At 42.1% G+C, this 17,239-nt stretch overlaps 1 protein-coding gene across 3 annotated transcripts in view; it reads right to left on the bottom strand.

Annotated features, from left to right (window-relative positions):
* Positions 1-17,239, bottom strand: part of LOC137099397 (semaphorin-6D-like) — a 144,368-nt gene that overhangs the window by 67,317 nt on the left and 59,812 nt on the right. For 2 of the 3 annotated variants that reach the window (XM_067476207.1, XM_067476187.1), the window contains exon 3: positions 9,874-9,991. The exons of the other annotated variant lie outside the window; for it this stretch is intronic. The gene's annotated coding sequence lies outside the window, so the exon portion shown is untranslated. The remainder of the gene's footprint in view (positions 1-9,873; positions 9,992-17,239) is intronic. 3 annotated transcript variants of the gene reach the window in all.

The following is a 17,239-nucleotide window of genomic DNA, read 5'->3' as shown; positions in this document are numbered from 1 at the left end:
ACTACGGCTAGAAACACCCACGTTTTTATTCAAATTGAATGTGCTAAAGCTAAAACAAGAAAAAAACTGTCCAAATACCGTGGACATTATTTTAGCTGAAAAATGATGAGAAACATCACTGAGCTGCTCAAACATCTTCTGTCCAAATGTAGAAAAATTAAGAAAATGTACTGAAAACATTTCCATCGTTCATTAAGAGCCACAGTAAAAAGATGTGCTTATTAAACTGACACCAGCAATATTTATCTTTGGAAAAACCACACATCTGGCTGTGTAGAACCCATGCATTTTAAATTCCATGTACCACTAGAACACAATTAGCACATAATAATTAAGCAGTAGATAACAGGCAGCGGATGTTAAGCATTTTGGGTATGTAATTAGCTGGTCTGGTGAAGGAGAGAGCGACTCTGAACTCAGAGAGGCCTGATGTCGCTCAGAATTAACTACTTTTCCTCTCATTAGCTTCCAATTAGCTTCTGCAAAGTGTGTCAGTGTGTGTGGAAGAAAGACAGACAGGTACGTGTTTTTAATTTAGAGCCTCAGTCAAACCTTTCGCCACCAAATAATGAAAAATATGAAAAAAGAATAATCTCTCAAAGATGAGTCACAGCTCTCAATATGCCTCTTCACTGTGTGTGTGTGTGTGTGTGTGTGTGTGTGTGTGTGTGTGTTATTCCTTAAATCATTAATTTGCTCCTCGGAGCCAAAGCAGCCTGATGTCGGTTCTCGTTTGGCGAGACAAGGCTTAGACAAACTGCCTGGTCGAACGAGCACTATAGCACACGCAAACACACGCACACACACGCACGCAGAGACACACATATAAGTCACCTTGAAAGGTGGTTTTATTTAAGATTTGCTCGAGACATTTCATCTGAAGACATGTCCCATTTCCCGAATGTAATTTTCACCTTGATGTGTGAACAGTGGACACACTGGAGAAGTTCACGTCACAGCCAATGTTCGATGGAGTCAGGTGGTCTGCAGGTACTTATAGTGAGTAGTTCAGAAATGGTCTGTGTCTCTGCTATGTTTCTGAATCTATAGAGTCAGGAAACACCAAACACCAACCACAAGATAATTTGACAGGAACTGAAGTAAACCATTGTGTAGGTTACTGGACGCTGAAGATCCTCACGAGTTACCTAAATAAGTGGTAAATGGTAAATAGTCGCTTATATAGCGCTTTTATCCAAAGCGCTTTACAATGTTGCTTCCCATTCACACACACACACTCACTCCGATGGCGGTGGCTGCCATGCAAGGTGCTCACCTGACCCACCGGGAGCAACTTGGGGTTCAGTGTCTTGCCCGAGGACACTTCGACTTGAAGCCAGGAGCGGGGATTGAACCACTGACCCTGTGGTCCATGGCCAACTGCCTTACCAACTGAGCTACAGCCGCCCCAATGTTCGCTGCACAGAAAGTTACCTTTCTGAAAACTGATGGCGGCTTCTGTGGTGAAAAAGCACCAATTCAAAGACCAGTTAAGGCCGGAAACTAGATTGAGGTCCAGATCTTCGCACGGACTGGGGACATGAGAAATAAGATTAAAGAGACCGTCCACATCAGACACCAGCTGCAGGCTATGATCTGCCTCCATTTACCACACACAGCTTACAGAATGAAGTCATGACACCTTAAATGTCACTTAATACCAACGAAACCACGAATTAACAAATTTGCACCATAAATAAACCACTCAGTCTTACATCTTCAGTCTTAAAGACAGTAAGTTTTCAGGACTGAAATCCAGCTTTATTTGGGGCCACGTTTGAGCTAAAACCCAAACGCCTTGGGAAACCACTGAGGTGTCCAATTAGAGTTGGCTCAGTAGTTGTCCCTGTGGGTGCTCCTTTGGTGATCTGCCAGCTAAAGATGTTCGGGTTCAACGTGGGCTGGATGGGCTTGAAGTGTGTCTCTAATTTACTCAAACAGCACTTTAAATTACTATTTTTCACTGTGCATAAGCTGCTTTAGCAAATGCACAGTCTTTGTAAAACGAGCTGGTCTAACAAGTGCACACTTTACCAAGTCCAAGGAGACAATTTCTGAGTAAAAAGGAGTCGAACAAAGAAGCAGACGAGAGAACAAATTAAAGGTGATCTCAAGGTTTACTGTCACTTCAGCCTCATTTCTGTGTCTCTCTCGCTCATTAAATCAGCTCTGTCACCTTGGGCTGAATCCTGTTTACCCCTTCAAACAAATGTCGATATCACCTAATAAGAGCTCTTTACAAGAGAATGAGCTAATGGACTCTGTTCAGTCTGCAGGACTAACTGACTCAGACACGAGGACGCGTTTCAGCATATTCAGACCCCTGATCACTAACCGAACATGAAATCACAAATTGATTTGTCTTCGTTCAGAACCCCTGCAAACTTTTTAATCAGAAAGCAAAAAGCAAACTTAGGACTTTCCACCTTTTAGCCACGAAAGACACAATGAATGAAGACAAAGCTCGGTGCTCTTGCTGAAAACACACCACTCGACTTTAATGAGCTGCTTCTCACTTTCCTCTCTCCAATCTTCTCTCCCAGGTTGTAACATCTCTTTCACTTGTTATTTTTGTTTTCCTCTGGTTGATCTCCTCTGTGTCGAGTCCTGAAGCCGTTTGGTTTCTTATTTCACCCGCTTCACCCCCGTCTGTCAAATCCAAACCTTCCTCTATGAAGTCTCGGGATGTCTTAAGAAGTCCCTCTGGGTTTTTCTGTGTCTCACCCACATCCTTTTGATTTTGTCTCCTACTTTTCATCATTTAATGTTGAGATAAAAGCTCAAACCAGCCAGGATCTTCTAGCTCTGAGCACATAAACTAAATGTGACTTTCAGATTGAACAAATTGAGGACCTCGATACGATCGGCGTCAGTAGGCCCAGACTCATTTAGATAATTGAAACATCTTGTTCTTCTCCTCGTCGCTGCATGTTTTCCGCTGCCTGAACATGATCTTCCTGCCGGCGGGGACAATCTGTCATTTATACATTGGGACTAATCCGTCACAAACAGGAAGTTCACTTTTCTTCTGGTCCCTGTGGAGATTAACTGGTCTACGTATAAAAAAGGCTGATTTGATCATAAATCTGATCAGGTTCAGCTTCTGTTGGCCGTTGATCACTTATACACTTACGGCAGGATTAATCAATAATACACTGCTTTTAGTGGGGATGAGGGCATTAGCCTCAACATGATGAACACATTATTACCCGTGGTTCTACCATCAGGATGCTAGTACCGTGAGGAACTTTAGGAGACTGCTGACAGTGTGATTTACGTGATTGTAAACCTGTCAGAGTAAAGGTTGATGGATTTCAATTGACAGTAGAATATAGACCCGACACCTGAGTTCAGAGGGTGAAGGGAAGATATTCACTCAGTTTGCTAATATTTTTGCCTCATCCCAAGAATTTATAATCTTTTTATCCTTCCATTATGTTCCACTCATCCCGAGATGGGTTGAGGCAGGAGGTTCAGCAAAGCAGTCGAGAAACCCCCCTCCCCAAGCAGTGATTTCCAGCTCCTGTGGCAGGAGATTAAAAATCCAGATGACTAGAGGTGTTCTCTCCAGGAAAACCTGCAGTGGAAGGTAGAGTTCTGTTCTCATGGATGAAAGTCCAGCACCATCCATGTCTCCACACCCTTATTTTTCACCATTCTACATTAAGGTCACACTACTGTAGGTCCTGCACAAGCTGAAACACTGAAAACTGCTACTGGACTGGGGTAAATTTGAGCTACACTATGAGCTGATAGCAAAGGTCCAATTAACTGTTGGGATTATTCTGTATGGTCCTAAAGGTCAGACAAGGATATCTCCAATATTCTACCTGTATATTCAGTCCAAATATGAACAGGAACGTGTCTCTTTTCCTGATTAACGATCACTGTCTTTACTGGTCTTGAAAAGCCACCGTAAGTATCTTCCTGCACTTCCCTCTGCATCAATCAGTCTGCTTCTGCTTTCTGTGCTATTAAATAAGAAACACTGTGTGTTTTCTTCATCCTGACATTTGAGATATTGCCACTACTTTAATTTAGATAATTGATAGAAACCAACCGGTTGCAGCTTCCTGTTTGTGTGCCAGACAGTTTAAACCACAAATCACCGCTTGTGTCGGCTGCGGCTGGATCACCTGTCGAGCCCAGTGCTGCTGGATTCACTGTTATTGGGAGAACGTGAGAATGACTTTGAGGTTTTAATGAGATTGGTGTCAGGCAGGTCACAGCATTGGCAGTAAAGATGTTTATTATGAAGGCTGAAAACTGATAATGAGCTTATAGACGGCAACAAAAAGGCTAATTCGCTGATTTTACAAAGGTCTTTGGTCTTCTCATGGAGCTCAGCATGGATTTAAACCCCAACACCATGGAAAGACTGCGAAAGTTAGGAAGGTAAAAGATTTCTTTCCCTCAGTATGTTCTGGTACTAGACTTCAAAAGTGCACCAACGACCTGTCATCATTAGTGGCCAGCTTCAAAAAGCTGATCATCTCTACAGTCAGCAAGTGTTTCATCTTGATGACGTAGCGGTGTGTTTCCAACACATCCCCCATGAGATTAATAAAGATATGTAGGTCACAAAATATGGATAAAAAGTAGGTAGACTGAGGAACGTGAGAGCTTTTCTCATTTCCTGTGTAAAGTGCAACATATGACTAATTCCTGGAGATAGTACAAGTATCAGTGTAAACTCTAATTATATAAAACTACCTGCACAGACATACTGATGTATTTCTGCTATGTTACACCTATGAAACAGCAACTCTGATAAGAAAACCAAGTGTTCATTTGTTATGTCCTGGTACCACTTTATATTAGTATTTACTGACAAACTGAAATTCTCGTGTCTGCTGCCACCTCCAGGGTGGTGGGAGTAATGTCCACGACTCCTACAACCTCCATCACCCCAAAACAAAGTCCTTACAAGTAGGATTCAGGTCAAGTGAAGAAAGGAAGCACCCTGGAGGAGAAACCCGGGTCCATAAACAACTCCTCCTTGGACTGAAGACGCTGCTTGGATGAGTAGTAAACACCAGGACAAATCCGGCTGGTGTAACTGAACCTGCAGGTTTGTATATGAGCTTGTAGGAGAAATCGATCTGTGGGATCCAGTCGGGAATTAGTCAATGGACATTTACAAACATGGACTGAATGTAAAGTCTTGTAAAGAGCAGGGTGGTAGAAAACAAAGTATGTCCTTGAGTCACCTCACATCACGGAGGAGACTGTTTACAGAGATGTGGACACAGACAAAGAGCAGCAGCGTCTCACGTTTGTATCTACAGATGTTTGACTGTTGATTTCTGCCTCTACTCTGAACAGTCTACAGTCCAGGTGTTTTTCCAGCTCAGACCCCCAACACATCTTTTCATGGTGTGAGTTCGTTTCTTTTTTTACCCTGATGCATCGCTCATGTCTCCTCCACATGAGCCAGACGTTCAGATTCATAAAAACACTCTCACACACACACACAAGTGTGTGTCTCTGCTTCAGTGTGAGAGCAATAAATGGTGCCACCAGGGAGTGTGTGTGGGTGTGTGTATGTGTGTGTCTAAGTGTGTGGCATGTACATTGTGTGTGTGTGTCTGCTGGCCTTGAATGGGTGCCCTGAGTGCCAGACTGAGAAAGTGGAATCAGTTTTTATCCTGACAGGCAATCCACCAGTTCCCCCCTGTGTGTGTGTGTGTGTGTGTGTGTGTGTGAGATGCTGAAGGATAAATCTAAAAAAAAGACCATAAAGGAGAGAGACACACTAGAAATGAAAAGGAAACAATGGAGCTAATGAAGAGCTTTCTCTCAAAGTTTGCCGTATTAATGCCTCTCAGCTGATCCGAGCACTAATCAATCTGCAGGCCCAGATTTGGGAGGCGCAGCCTCACATGTGTGAGCTCTGTGAAATCCTCATTTCACGCAGCTAGAAATCTTCTCTTTGTGTTTTCTCTCTGCTTGGATCGCAGCTTCTGAGCCTGGGAACCATTCCTGACTCCACAGCAAATCTGCTTCCTCTGTTTTTTCACAGTAAAAGCCTTTAAGTCGAATGACGTCTCCAGTTTTAATGTGAAACATATTAACTGGAGGAAGTCAAAGTGCTCACTTTAACCTGGATTCACAGACTGACATCAGCTCAACATTTCCTTTTCCAAAATCTCATTAGTTGTTGGCCTTTTGACAGCAGCATATCAGCACGATGAACACAGATAAGGAAGCTGCTCACAAAGCCCCACTGCATATCTGATAAAACACACAACTAACCAGCCGCAAACAGTTGTGCTTTACTTCACAGCCACTAACTTATTATCCTGAACCAAGCAGGATTAGTGAAGGTTTTTTAGGTTTTTAACAAACTGTGTTTCTGGTATAATTGGCACCAAAGTGTTGCTTTAAGTTGGGAATATTTATATAAACTCAGCTCATTTGCTCACAGTTTATAAACTTCCAAGTTGTTCTTTTAAAATTCAAATATACCAAACAATGTGTAGTTTTAACATGTCCCATATCCATCGTGCTGGAAAACCTCTTTAAGGTTAGCTGCATATTAGCTTTGGGGGGTTGGACTAAAAGGATCCTTTCTAAGAACCGTGTTTAGTGTCAGTGCCGTCCATCAATTAATACCAAACTGTTTTAACCTCTGATGGAAATTTTTGAAGTATTAACATGTAAATATATGATGACATCGTGAGGATGGTTTCTTGGAAACAAGGTGCAGAAAATTTCAAATACTACATCAGAAATATGCTGCTTATATTTGTCTTGGCGATTCATTAGCTCTTAAATGAAATCACAGCAGATGTTTTTCATCTGGTATGTCTGCGTCTTTGCAGACGTCTGTCCATTCATGATTTCTCACTCTCTTTCCCTCTGTCCCTTCAGCAGCTGTCCCGCTTCTTCTGAGGAACCGCTTCACTCTTAACGTGTCTGCTGGCCTTATCGGACAACGGGTGTCCACGTCTGTCGCTTAGACAAAGTGCCCACGTGGAGAAACACTTGAGTGTGTGTGTGTCCTGCACCATGCTGGGTGTGTGATATATGAGAGACTGGGAGTCAATGGGACAGGAACCAGTGACACGAGGGTCAGCTGGAGCCAATGAGAGGAGGGAAATAAATCTTGATTATTAAGGATGAGAGGAAATGTGAGAAATATAGAAGAGATAAAGAAATGTACATCAAAAACAAGAAAACTTAGAAGCAGCTGGAAAATGAGAAATAAGAGAAAACAAATAGAGGAAAAAGTGATTTGCAGTGATTGCACATCACTTTTTCCTCCGTTGAAGAAGGTGTGAAGATAAAGAACAGAAGGAGTGAAAAATGAGGGATGGATGAAAGGAGTTTACAGGCTCATTGTATCAGTCATTCACTTCATTCACAAATTTATTTGGCTGTGTGTTTTTTCCTTTTTATTCATTTTCTTTCCTGTTTTCTTTCCTTTTGCTCCTTTACCCTAAATTCCTTTTGTCTCCTTCCTACTCACCCTCATTTCTTCCTCTCCTACCACTTTTCCCTATGTTTTTTCACTTCTTCCTCGACTTCTCTTCGCACACATCTTACTTTTTCTTTAATTTCTTCCCGTCTTCTTTGGAGCTGCTTTTAGAGAAAACGGGTTAAACAACGTTTCTAATCATCGGCCAGTAAAATAAAACTGATTGAACACAGCAAACGAAGGGGGACAGAGATGCATCATGACCTGATCAGTTTTTGATTCTGCAGAGAAGCCGTCTGAGGGCTTGGACATGCTTGGACTGCTGACACCGTCACTGTCTGCTCTGAGTCTGATGCAGACCCCACAGCTGTGAATACTTTGGCAAAAACACTAAAATATTTGAAGATTTATGTGAAGCACCTGCAGCTGCAAACACAGGAACAGTGACAGGGCTGCAGCAGCTGCAGACGTGGCTCCTTTCAGCATCAACACTGAGCTGCCAGTAGAAGCAAACATGGTGCACAGACACTTTTCTCCCACTGCTTCACATGTGGTGACCTTACATCAGAGATTGTTATATACTGTACATCGAAAGCTTGAAAACAGACATAATCCTTTATTTAGCATTTTATCACTGTGCCACCTGTGCTTGAGTCCGTCTACTTCATTTGGTCCTGGACTCATAAAAACTATGTCGTTCATCCTATTTGAGCCACGATCTGTCAGCTACTGTGATGGTACACCAGAGACCTTTGACCCTTAGATTTATTAATTACTGTACATGTATTACGATAACCAGTATTTCTTAGTGCAGGTCCTTTACTCTAAGTAACATGGAGATGATCTGCTTAGTACTTTGACTTTGATTGGAAGTGGTACTTGTAGTGGAGAATAAGACCAATACTTGCCAATACAATACCTGGTCCTCCATCACATTACTAAGAGCACCAGTGCTAACGTAGTGACTGCTCAGATTATACGTAAGTGTCCATATATTGTTTTAATAGCTGACCTGTAAATACTTGTCAGTAATACTGTTAGTATCTCGGGGTCAGTACAAGTTGTGAAACAACTACCGCAGTGTTTGTATAAGAGTGGGATTAAAGTTTAAAATGCTTTCAATGAGGGCATCTAAGGGAAAATTTAATAAATCATCCACACACACACACACAAACACACACACACACACACACACACACACACACAGCTACAAATGGAGCAGATGTTTATTCATAAGCAGCTCATTTCTTCATTGTTTCTCGGTGCAATGAGACACTGCTGCAAAACGAGTCTGTTAACGTTCACATCAATTAAAGTGACAGAGAAACAAACGTGCTGCGACGCTTTCAGAGCAGCTGCCATTATCCAGCAGCTGCAGCCGATGTGAGTTCTCTTTCATCACATCGGTGTCTCGGCCTTTGGACGGCAGCATTTTTCAGGAGAAAACACTAACACAGGCCAAGAGGACGACACTCGACAACAACAACATCATGCAATAAAATCAATGGAATAAAAACTGGTGGTGGCAGCTGCTGCTCTCTATTATCATGATCATTATTAGGGATCTGTAGATGCCTCCATCAGCACATACTCATTAGAAATATTCAGACCTTGGAGGCCTCTATGGAGGAAAGCATCGATCCCACTAAACATCTGGAGGCCAGAGCTCTGCAGTTAGTGCAGATAGTGACAAGTGTCTGGCTCCTATATCAGGACCAAGATCCAGACTAGACCTCACACTCCACCGTGAACTATTTCAAGTTAAGTCAACACTATAATAAACTTTTGTACTGATTATCTGCTGATACAGAGTCTGATCTGTAGTTAACTGGTCTGAAGGATAAAAAACAACATTTTCTGACTCATTAATATAACAGCTCTCAAAATAATTATCTCCTATGAGACACTTGGTCCAAAGACTGGAAATATAAACTATAGCATTGAGCATCTTTAGGAGATGTATGTTTTCATAGAGCTGTTTAAGGCTTTCAATCTTTCCTGTGTTACAGCTTCCAGCTTTAAAAAATTTAAATCAGAAGTATTCAATTAAAAATCCAGGAGATTCAGTCACTGACGTGCAGACAATCACCAGTCTAAACTATCACTGCATTCAACCAAAAGTCACCCAAACACATTTTAGAGATAAATAAAAATTTTCTCTAAACAAACTTAATAGAACTTTAATGGCTTTTCATCTGCAAGAATGTTTAACCCAAATGAGCCATGAAAGTCCTTGTCCTAAGAAAATTATAATGTGTTAAAATGTTCTGTTCACCACCAACTGACCACTGATCTACAAGCACCATTCAAACTTCTTTATGTTCCAGCTTTTCAGCATTTCTCAATAATCCGACTCATTTTGACTTCTTAAACACTCACTCGCCATTTTCTGACACCGATTAGTTTGACTCGGGGACTAGAAACCTTCTGGATGACTGTACAAAGAGACCTACTGTTTGAAAACACTGTATGTCTGACAGGTGAATCCTCCAGCCAGGAACAGGAAGTGCTTGCTCTTGTCTAGGAAGGCCAAACGAAGTCAGGAGGTGGGGGTGGACCCCCTCAGATGTCCTGCAACAGCACAGAGCAAAACACATATTAAGTACGATGCTTTCCACAAAGTAACATCTGTAACATCTGTTCCACATCAATGACTTGGATTCAAGCAACGCAAATTGGTTCAAACAAAGGCTTCTTTTGTGAAAGCAGGAGATTAAAAGAAGCTTCACACGAAAAACAAAGAGACTCATTCTTGGTGCTGAATGATCCACCAGTTTGTTTTCATTCTGCAGCTAATTGGATTTGTTCACCCCAAGGTTCAGAGATCCTGCGTCTGGAGGACTCAAATCTGGTCTGATGGCAGAAATCCAGACTTACTGAAACCTAATCAGCTGTTCTCCAGCCTCAAGCCGATCTGTCCTACTGATTATCTGAGAAAACACACAGGATAATCGGAGGATAAACGTCGGAGTAACATGCAGAGTGGAAGAGAGGAGGCTGGTAGGAAATTAAAGGCCCAGTTATTTCCTTCCTTCCTTCCTTCCTTCCTTCCTTCCTTCCTTCCGTAAGGTTGGATCTTAAAGATGTAGAAGAGAGGGAACTCATTCCCAGCTGTTTAGTTAGGTTCTCTGCAGACCCAGCTCCTCTGAGCCTTTTGCTCTGCCTCCTCCTCTTCGTGTATCACCAGGCTTGTTAGCGAGGAGGGTGGCAGGAAGTTTTGCATTCGCTAACCTTTCCTAACGAGCTAATGGGAGCCATTAAGACAAGCGATGTCCAATTAGACGTAACCTGCCTAACGAGGTCAAACAGTGGAGGATGCTGGGAGAATGCAGAGCAGCACAAACAAGAAGGGACGGTCAGATGGAAGACGTGGAGAAGTAAGATGGATGGGATGCTGCTGCTGATGCCAAATCTGTCTGTGTAATTTTTAGGAGACAGTGTGCAAAGAAGGAGATTGACAAGCTAAGTATCAAAGTTAAAAGTTAACAAGACCAACAGAGTGATGAGTGCTTCGGAAAAATAAATTTTTGCTGCACTACAGAGACTGTAGAGTCAGAAGTTCTTCTTGTTCTACATATTCTATTCTCAGGCTGTAACACTACAATGTTTGTCCAAGGGCCAATATTTGTGTGGGAACACCTCAAAATAAACATTTTATTCATATGAATACGCAAGTGGCTGCGGTAACAGAAAATCGGATCCAGTCCCATCACCGTCCCCACAAAATGCCTGTGCAGATTAATTGTGTAGAAATGTGAGACAGTTCTCCTGGTTGTCAGTGAGAGCCCCTCATTACAACCCAGTGCTTTGCATTGTGGTGTGACCTCTAGTGGACCTTCTAATTAAGTCAGGAGAAAAAGGGGACGTCCACACAGGAGAGATGATGGTGTAGTGAACCTTGCAGACAAAGATGGCCGACCGCAGAGAGCGTTTGATATTAGCCAGCAATTGTTAAGGTCAGCAAATGACAAAGATTAGGACAAAGAGGGTGAGCGTTAAATGAAAGGTTAAAGAAATCAAAACCCAAAACATTCCAGAATTAGACTAATTTCTGGAAAATGTGTCTGTCCCACTTGATGAGACCTATGTTCGTTTGACAAGTGCCACAGTCTCACAGCAGGAGGTGAAACTGTCTCCATCGCTGTCGCTACATGAAGTCAGAGCATCTGATTGGTCCTTTTGTTGCTGGTTTCCATGGATACCCCTCCACGGATGTCAGGTATCAGATTTTCCTGACAGATTGGTTTCACACAACCAAACCGAATTAGTTTTCCATCTGTTTGTCCCAAACTAATCCCACATGTTTCCAGAGGTTAATCCTGTCCTCACCACTCCCCGTCCGTCTCTCTCGCTCTGTTTTTTCTGCTGTTTAATGATCCGTCTCTCTTAACTCTCTTTTTATGCCTCTCTCTCTCTCTCTCTCCGTCTCTCAGCCTCATGACTTTATGTAATCTCTGAAAATCCAAACAGCCTAAAAGCTTTATTGGCAGGACCAGAGAGTCCACGCTGCCAGAGCTTTCACAAGAACACGATACGTGACAAATTATCAAACAGCACAATGTTACAAGTGAAAATGTACCAGTGTTACAGCCGTGGGGATGGAGACAAGGGACAGGGCTCTTTGTGGACTTTGTCCTCTGCAGGGAGCCACAGTCTGAACCTCTGTCCCGCCATCCACACATTTCTTTATCATTGGTACAAATACAATTTGCATTGTCCAACAGCTGGAGGCAAACATCATGTTTTAAACAAAAGCCAAACAACCAAAAATGGAAGCAGCAGCAGAAATGGAGACTTTCAAAATAAAGTGTGTGTGGAATACGGATATGGATAATGGGAGCTGCTCCAATCTTTATCAGATTAAAAAAAAAACGTTTTATTAACACCGATTATCAAAGTTACTTATGGGAAAACATATTACACATAAGAGGTTGGGATTGTTTTAGACTATTAGAAAATAAAAATTATTTCCAGAGCAGCAACATGTCAGCCTCACAACGCTGCTGCTTATCTTCGACACCATGTTCACTCTTTACTTCACATCACTTTGTTGTTAAGCTACTGCCAATTAAACTTTACACTCCCTGCTAAGAGGTTTCACAATAAAATCCTCCACATTCCTCCAAATCCATAATCCCTACCTTTGGCCATATCCTTTTAATGTGAAAGGTTGACAGCATCCTAAGGTTGTGAAAAACATTGAAAAAAAAGCTTTATTACAGATGGGAAAACTCATGATCAGCTCTGCGATCAGTTGATGAGCTCCATCCTCGTTAGGTCGAGGATCATCCAATCCAGCCCTCCTCCTGCTGCCCAATCACCTTTAATGAAATCGATTCCACGTCTCTAACCTTAATGAAAAGTTCACCGCAGCCTCTTCACTTCTTCTAATAAACCTCACACTCAGTTTCCGTCTTTGTCTCCTCTTCAATCACGTCTTCATTCCCACTCTTATTCAGCAACTCTGCATCCTCTTCCTCATGTCTGCAGAAACAGCTTTTTACTGGACCGACACAAAATGAAGAAAAACTATGTTTTGGTTATAGGAAGAATTACAGTGTGGTTTCTGACATTTAAAGATGAAAGACTGATAAAATTCACCCAGTTAAAAGTCAACCTACAATTTCCTTTGATTTCCTCCTGAAGAAAGAATAGACTCCATCTTCTCTCTCATCACTTGATGAATCTGTCTCGTGTCCATCAATCTCTGTCTCAGTAACCGATAACCTGTTATCCAAGACCACGTGATCGTGTCTTTATTTTCATTTCCTCTGTCCACCCTTGTCTCCTCATCCATCTTGACGTGACTTTATTACTCTTCTACTCATTTCACCAATTTCCTGTTTATACTTGAATCTGTCCATCTCTGTCTTTTTCTTGCTTATTACTTATTTTTACTGTTTCTGTTGTCATCATTGAACTATTTCTCTTTATGCCTGAGAAGAACTTCATTAGAGACATGATGTGACTAATCCATGTTAAAATCCCAGTTTCACTTGTTTAAAAACCTACAGGTAAATGTGCCATATGGTGTTTTGAGACGGTAAAAATGTTTTAAATTTCTTTATCTCTTAATAATTAAATGCACAGTTAAGTGCATAGCTGCTGTGAAATACGAAAGTCAATTTGAGCAGACTGGGGTGAGACAGGTGTTCTGGTTCAGGGTCAACAACTGGTCCACAGGAAGTCATCCCAGAAGAATCCTCACAGCACACAGAGAGTGGATTTAACTTAGACCTTGTTCTAACATCTGAGCTTCTTCTGTCGCTGCCAACTAGAAGTGGGATGAAGTTCTGCCAGATGTGTGTCAGTGGCCCTGATCCAATGTGGCTCTCAGATGGATGGATGCATTTCTAATGGCTCTTCACGTTTGCTGAGCTTCTACGGTCTGAGCTCCCTCAGCACTGCCTCACACACTTTATCATCAGCAGAATGAATGTCGGAAAAAAGCCGGGATGTCAAAGCGTGTTTCATCCTCCTCCCTCTGCTTCCATGTGAGATGTTTCATCACCTTTTTTTGTCTGACGTGTTTATTTCCTTCCCGACTTCTCTCCCTCTGTTATTTTTCAGTAACAAAGCTTTGACAGCCTTCTGATTTCTCAGCATCACAGCACCGACGACGGCCCAGCCGAGAACATCTCTATCACAGAACAGGGGCTTTATAATCACAGACTCAGCAGAGAAATAAAAAGAAACACCCTCTATGTCTCTAAATTACAGACTTCACATTTAACTTCCACATAAAGCAATCACTCAGTATTGTTCCGCTTTTACACTGCCTCCACTTCACCCACACAGGTCACCACTGTGGCTTTTTCCTTCTTGTGAATCATCTTTTATCCATTCTGTCTTACTGTTCTCTCCTCTTTGTTTCACTGTTATAAGTGACCTCACTTCACCTCCAACCAATCAATTATTCAAATCTGACAATTCCTCCATCCACTGGGACCTTTATGATGCACTGTAAATCAACCTCTAATAGTCAAATACCTTCCGAAGGTCATGGAGGCGTAACTCTGCAGGTCAGAGCAGAGAACACTCAAATGCTGCCAAATGGTAGAAGTGAATTCAAATGTTGAAACTGATATTATTTCTTGCTTGATGCAGTGACCTGAGCTGTGACTAGTTAATGCTTAAGATAAAAATCCAAACACTGAAATCAGTTATAAAGTTAGAAATCCGTGTGACAAAAATGCAACCGTACATAAAATACCCACTGTAAGCTTCATATAATTACTGTAGCAATGATCAGTGCTGTATAATCTGCAAGCAGCTACTTTGACAACTGAACTAATAAGATACAAACTTACTAGTGAGAGCATATTAGGAGAGACATGAAATGAGAAAGTATTAAAAAAAACTCAAAAAGGACAGAGAACATAAAATAATGCCAAGAAACACAAAATTAGCAATTACACAAAAATGACAGAACCGAAAGACGACATGAAAGTGAAACGACTCCACAAAAACACAACTCAACTGGGCGACTGTGACGCAGGAAGATAGAGCGGTTGTTGTGCTCTTCTGGTCACAAGTTAAAGTGTCCTTGAGCAGGACACTGAACCCCAACTTAGTTGCTCCCTCTCCCATTGGTGTGTGTGTGTGTGATTGTGAGTGTGAATGGGTGAATAAGAAGCAGTGTAAAGCGCTTTGAGGGCCAATAGGTAGAAAAGTGCTATATAAGTGCAGAACATTTACCGTTTACCATTTAACTGCATAACAAGCAACATCACAAAAAAGGACTGTGAAACAACTGCAAAGACCCAAATGCTGACAAAAAAACAACTACACAGTTACAGAATTAAGAGACAAAACACAAAATGACCACAGACAGACCCACAACATCGACTCAGGTGTGTAGCGTCTGTGCATTTGCAGCACTTAGCTCAAATGTGAACTGGATGTGAACCATCAAGGTCCCAGTTATGCCAAAGACTGAATTTCTGGAGTAAAACATGCATCCATGTGCTCATACAGCGACTGCACATGTCTGCGAGTGGAGCAGTAGTGAGCAGATCAGGATGTAAATCTGCAGGGGCTGCACATGCAGAAAACATGCAGCTTCCATTTTATTGGTCATGACGCTGAAGCTTCTGATGCATTTGAAATTCGGTGTTTCACACTGAGGTGTTTTCACACAGTTTGTTTACAGCAGAGCTGGGAGTCCTTCAGGGACAGAGTCAGAGGTGGAGTAACAGGAAAGGCAGCACAGATTTTAGAGAAGTCTAAAAAAACGTTTAGAGGTTAGTGAGGTCCTAAATGGAGAAAAGTGTTGCCAACAACAAACAACATCAACTTAATTGGTGCTTTCCCCTGCAGCCTGGAGGTCAGAGTTCAAACTGAGTATGTTGACAACAATGTTCAGAGGACACCTGATTCAAACTGGGCCAGTTCTCCTTCCTGAAGTGTGGGGTCAATGGTTTGAGGTCACAGAGTTCAACAGACTCCCAACCCACGAGTTTACAACTGTCCGAAGCCTGTGGGGGTGTGGGGGGAGCACACAGCAGCTACAGGACTGGTCAACAAGGTCTGAGATTACTGGTGCATGAGGGAAGAGGGGGTGGGACCTGGGTGACTGCTGACAGATTGTCAGGATGGGATGTTCCATTTTCAGAATTGAAACCTGAACAGTTCTGGGTCTAATCTTTCAGGTTCCTGTAAAGCTTAATAAAAAGTTTCTGCAACCTGTGATCAAATGCTGAACGGTACATTTTACTGTATGTTGCAGCAAATTCCTCCTAATGTCCCTAAACCAAGTTGATAAAAAGTCCAGCTGCAAACCTTTTTCAGTATTTGAAAAAGTAGACTGAGGAACAGTTTGTGGGAAATAGTTCACATATCAAATAAAAAGAGTTCATATTGATCACAACTTTGCAAAAGTCTTGTTTTGTCTAACTCTGACGCTAAAACCAAATACATTCAGGTTACAGTGAGAGAAAAGTATCTAACTACTAACCAATAACCCAATTGATGATTGTTTGAGTCTTAATCACAACTGAACTCTAGGGCAGATGCTGCTCAAGTCCTAGACAAGCCCAGCATCCACTGAGACTTGACAGCATGAACCAGTTTTTGACCTTTACATATCCCTATATGTTAGAGACCCTGTTGTTAGACATCAGGTTTATCACGTGCACTTCATGATAAAGTCCTAGAATACCGACCTCGGATTCAATGAAACCATAGTCTGAACGTGTTGTATCGGCCCCTCTGTGGTCACATTTCTGGCTCCAGTACCTGACCGTGATGCTGGTGATCAGTGAGCCTCAGTGTTCGTATAAAACACAAAGATCACAGCTCAAACAAAGCTTTCTTGTCATCATGTCCCTGCTCTCCTGTGTCCAGACTGTGTTTTATTCCACTCAGTGCAGTAAATAATAACAGTGACTAACTGTGAACAGCTCGGCCTGCAGCGGGTTTCAAATCTCTGTTAAAGCTCTGATTTGATCTGCTTCCAGCCGGACTGAAGTGCAGCAGTCGAGCGTCTTCTCCATCTGTCGCTCATTCTCCTCCTGCAGACTCTGATCAGTCAGGGAGGAATCGCTGCCGCCTGAACACATATTAATGTTTCTTAAAAATGCAGTTTTAAAACTGTGGTGTCCACAGGCATTTCAGGATTCAGACTTAGATGATGCTACACACAGTTTGTAGTTAGCAGAACATAACACACACTGGATTTTTCAAGTTGCAGTTTGCTGCTGACTTTAACCTACATCACATGGGCTTCATCAGCAGATCAACTTTACTTAGTCGTCATGGAGATTAATCTGCTTACACCCAAGCTCACTCGCTGCTCTCATTAAATCATTAGTTCAAAGA

This window comes from Channa argus, chromosome 1, assembly GCF_033026475.1.
Source record: "Channa argus isolate prfri chromosome 1, Channa argus male v1.0, whole genome shotgun sequence".
Lineage (NCBI taxonomy): Eukaryota > Metazoa > Chordata > Actinopteri > Anabantiformes > Channidae > Channa > Channa argus.
This window is presented reverse-complemented; position numbering and strand designations above follow the sequence as displayed.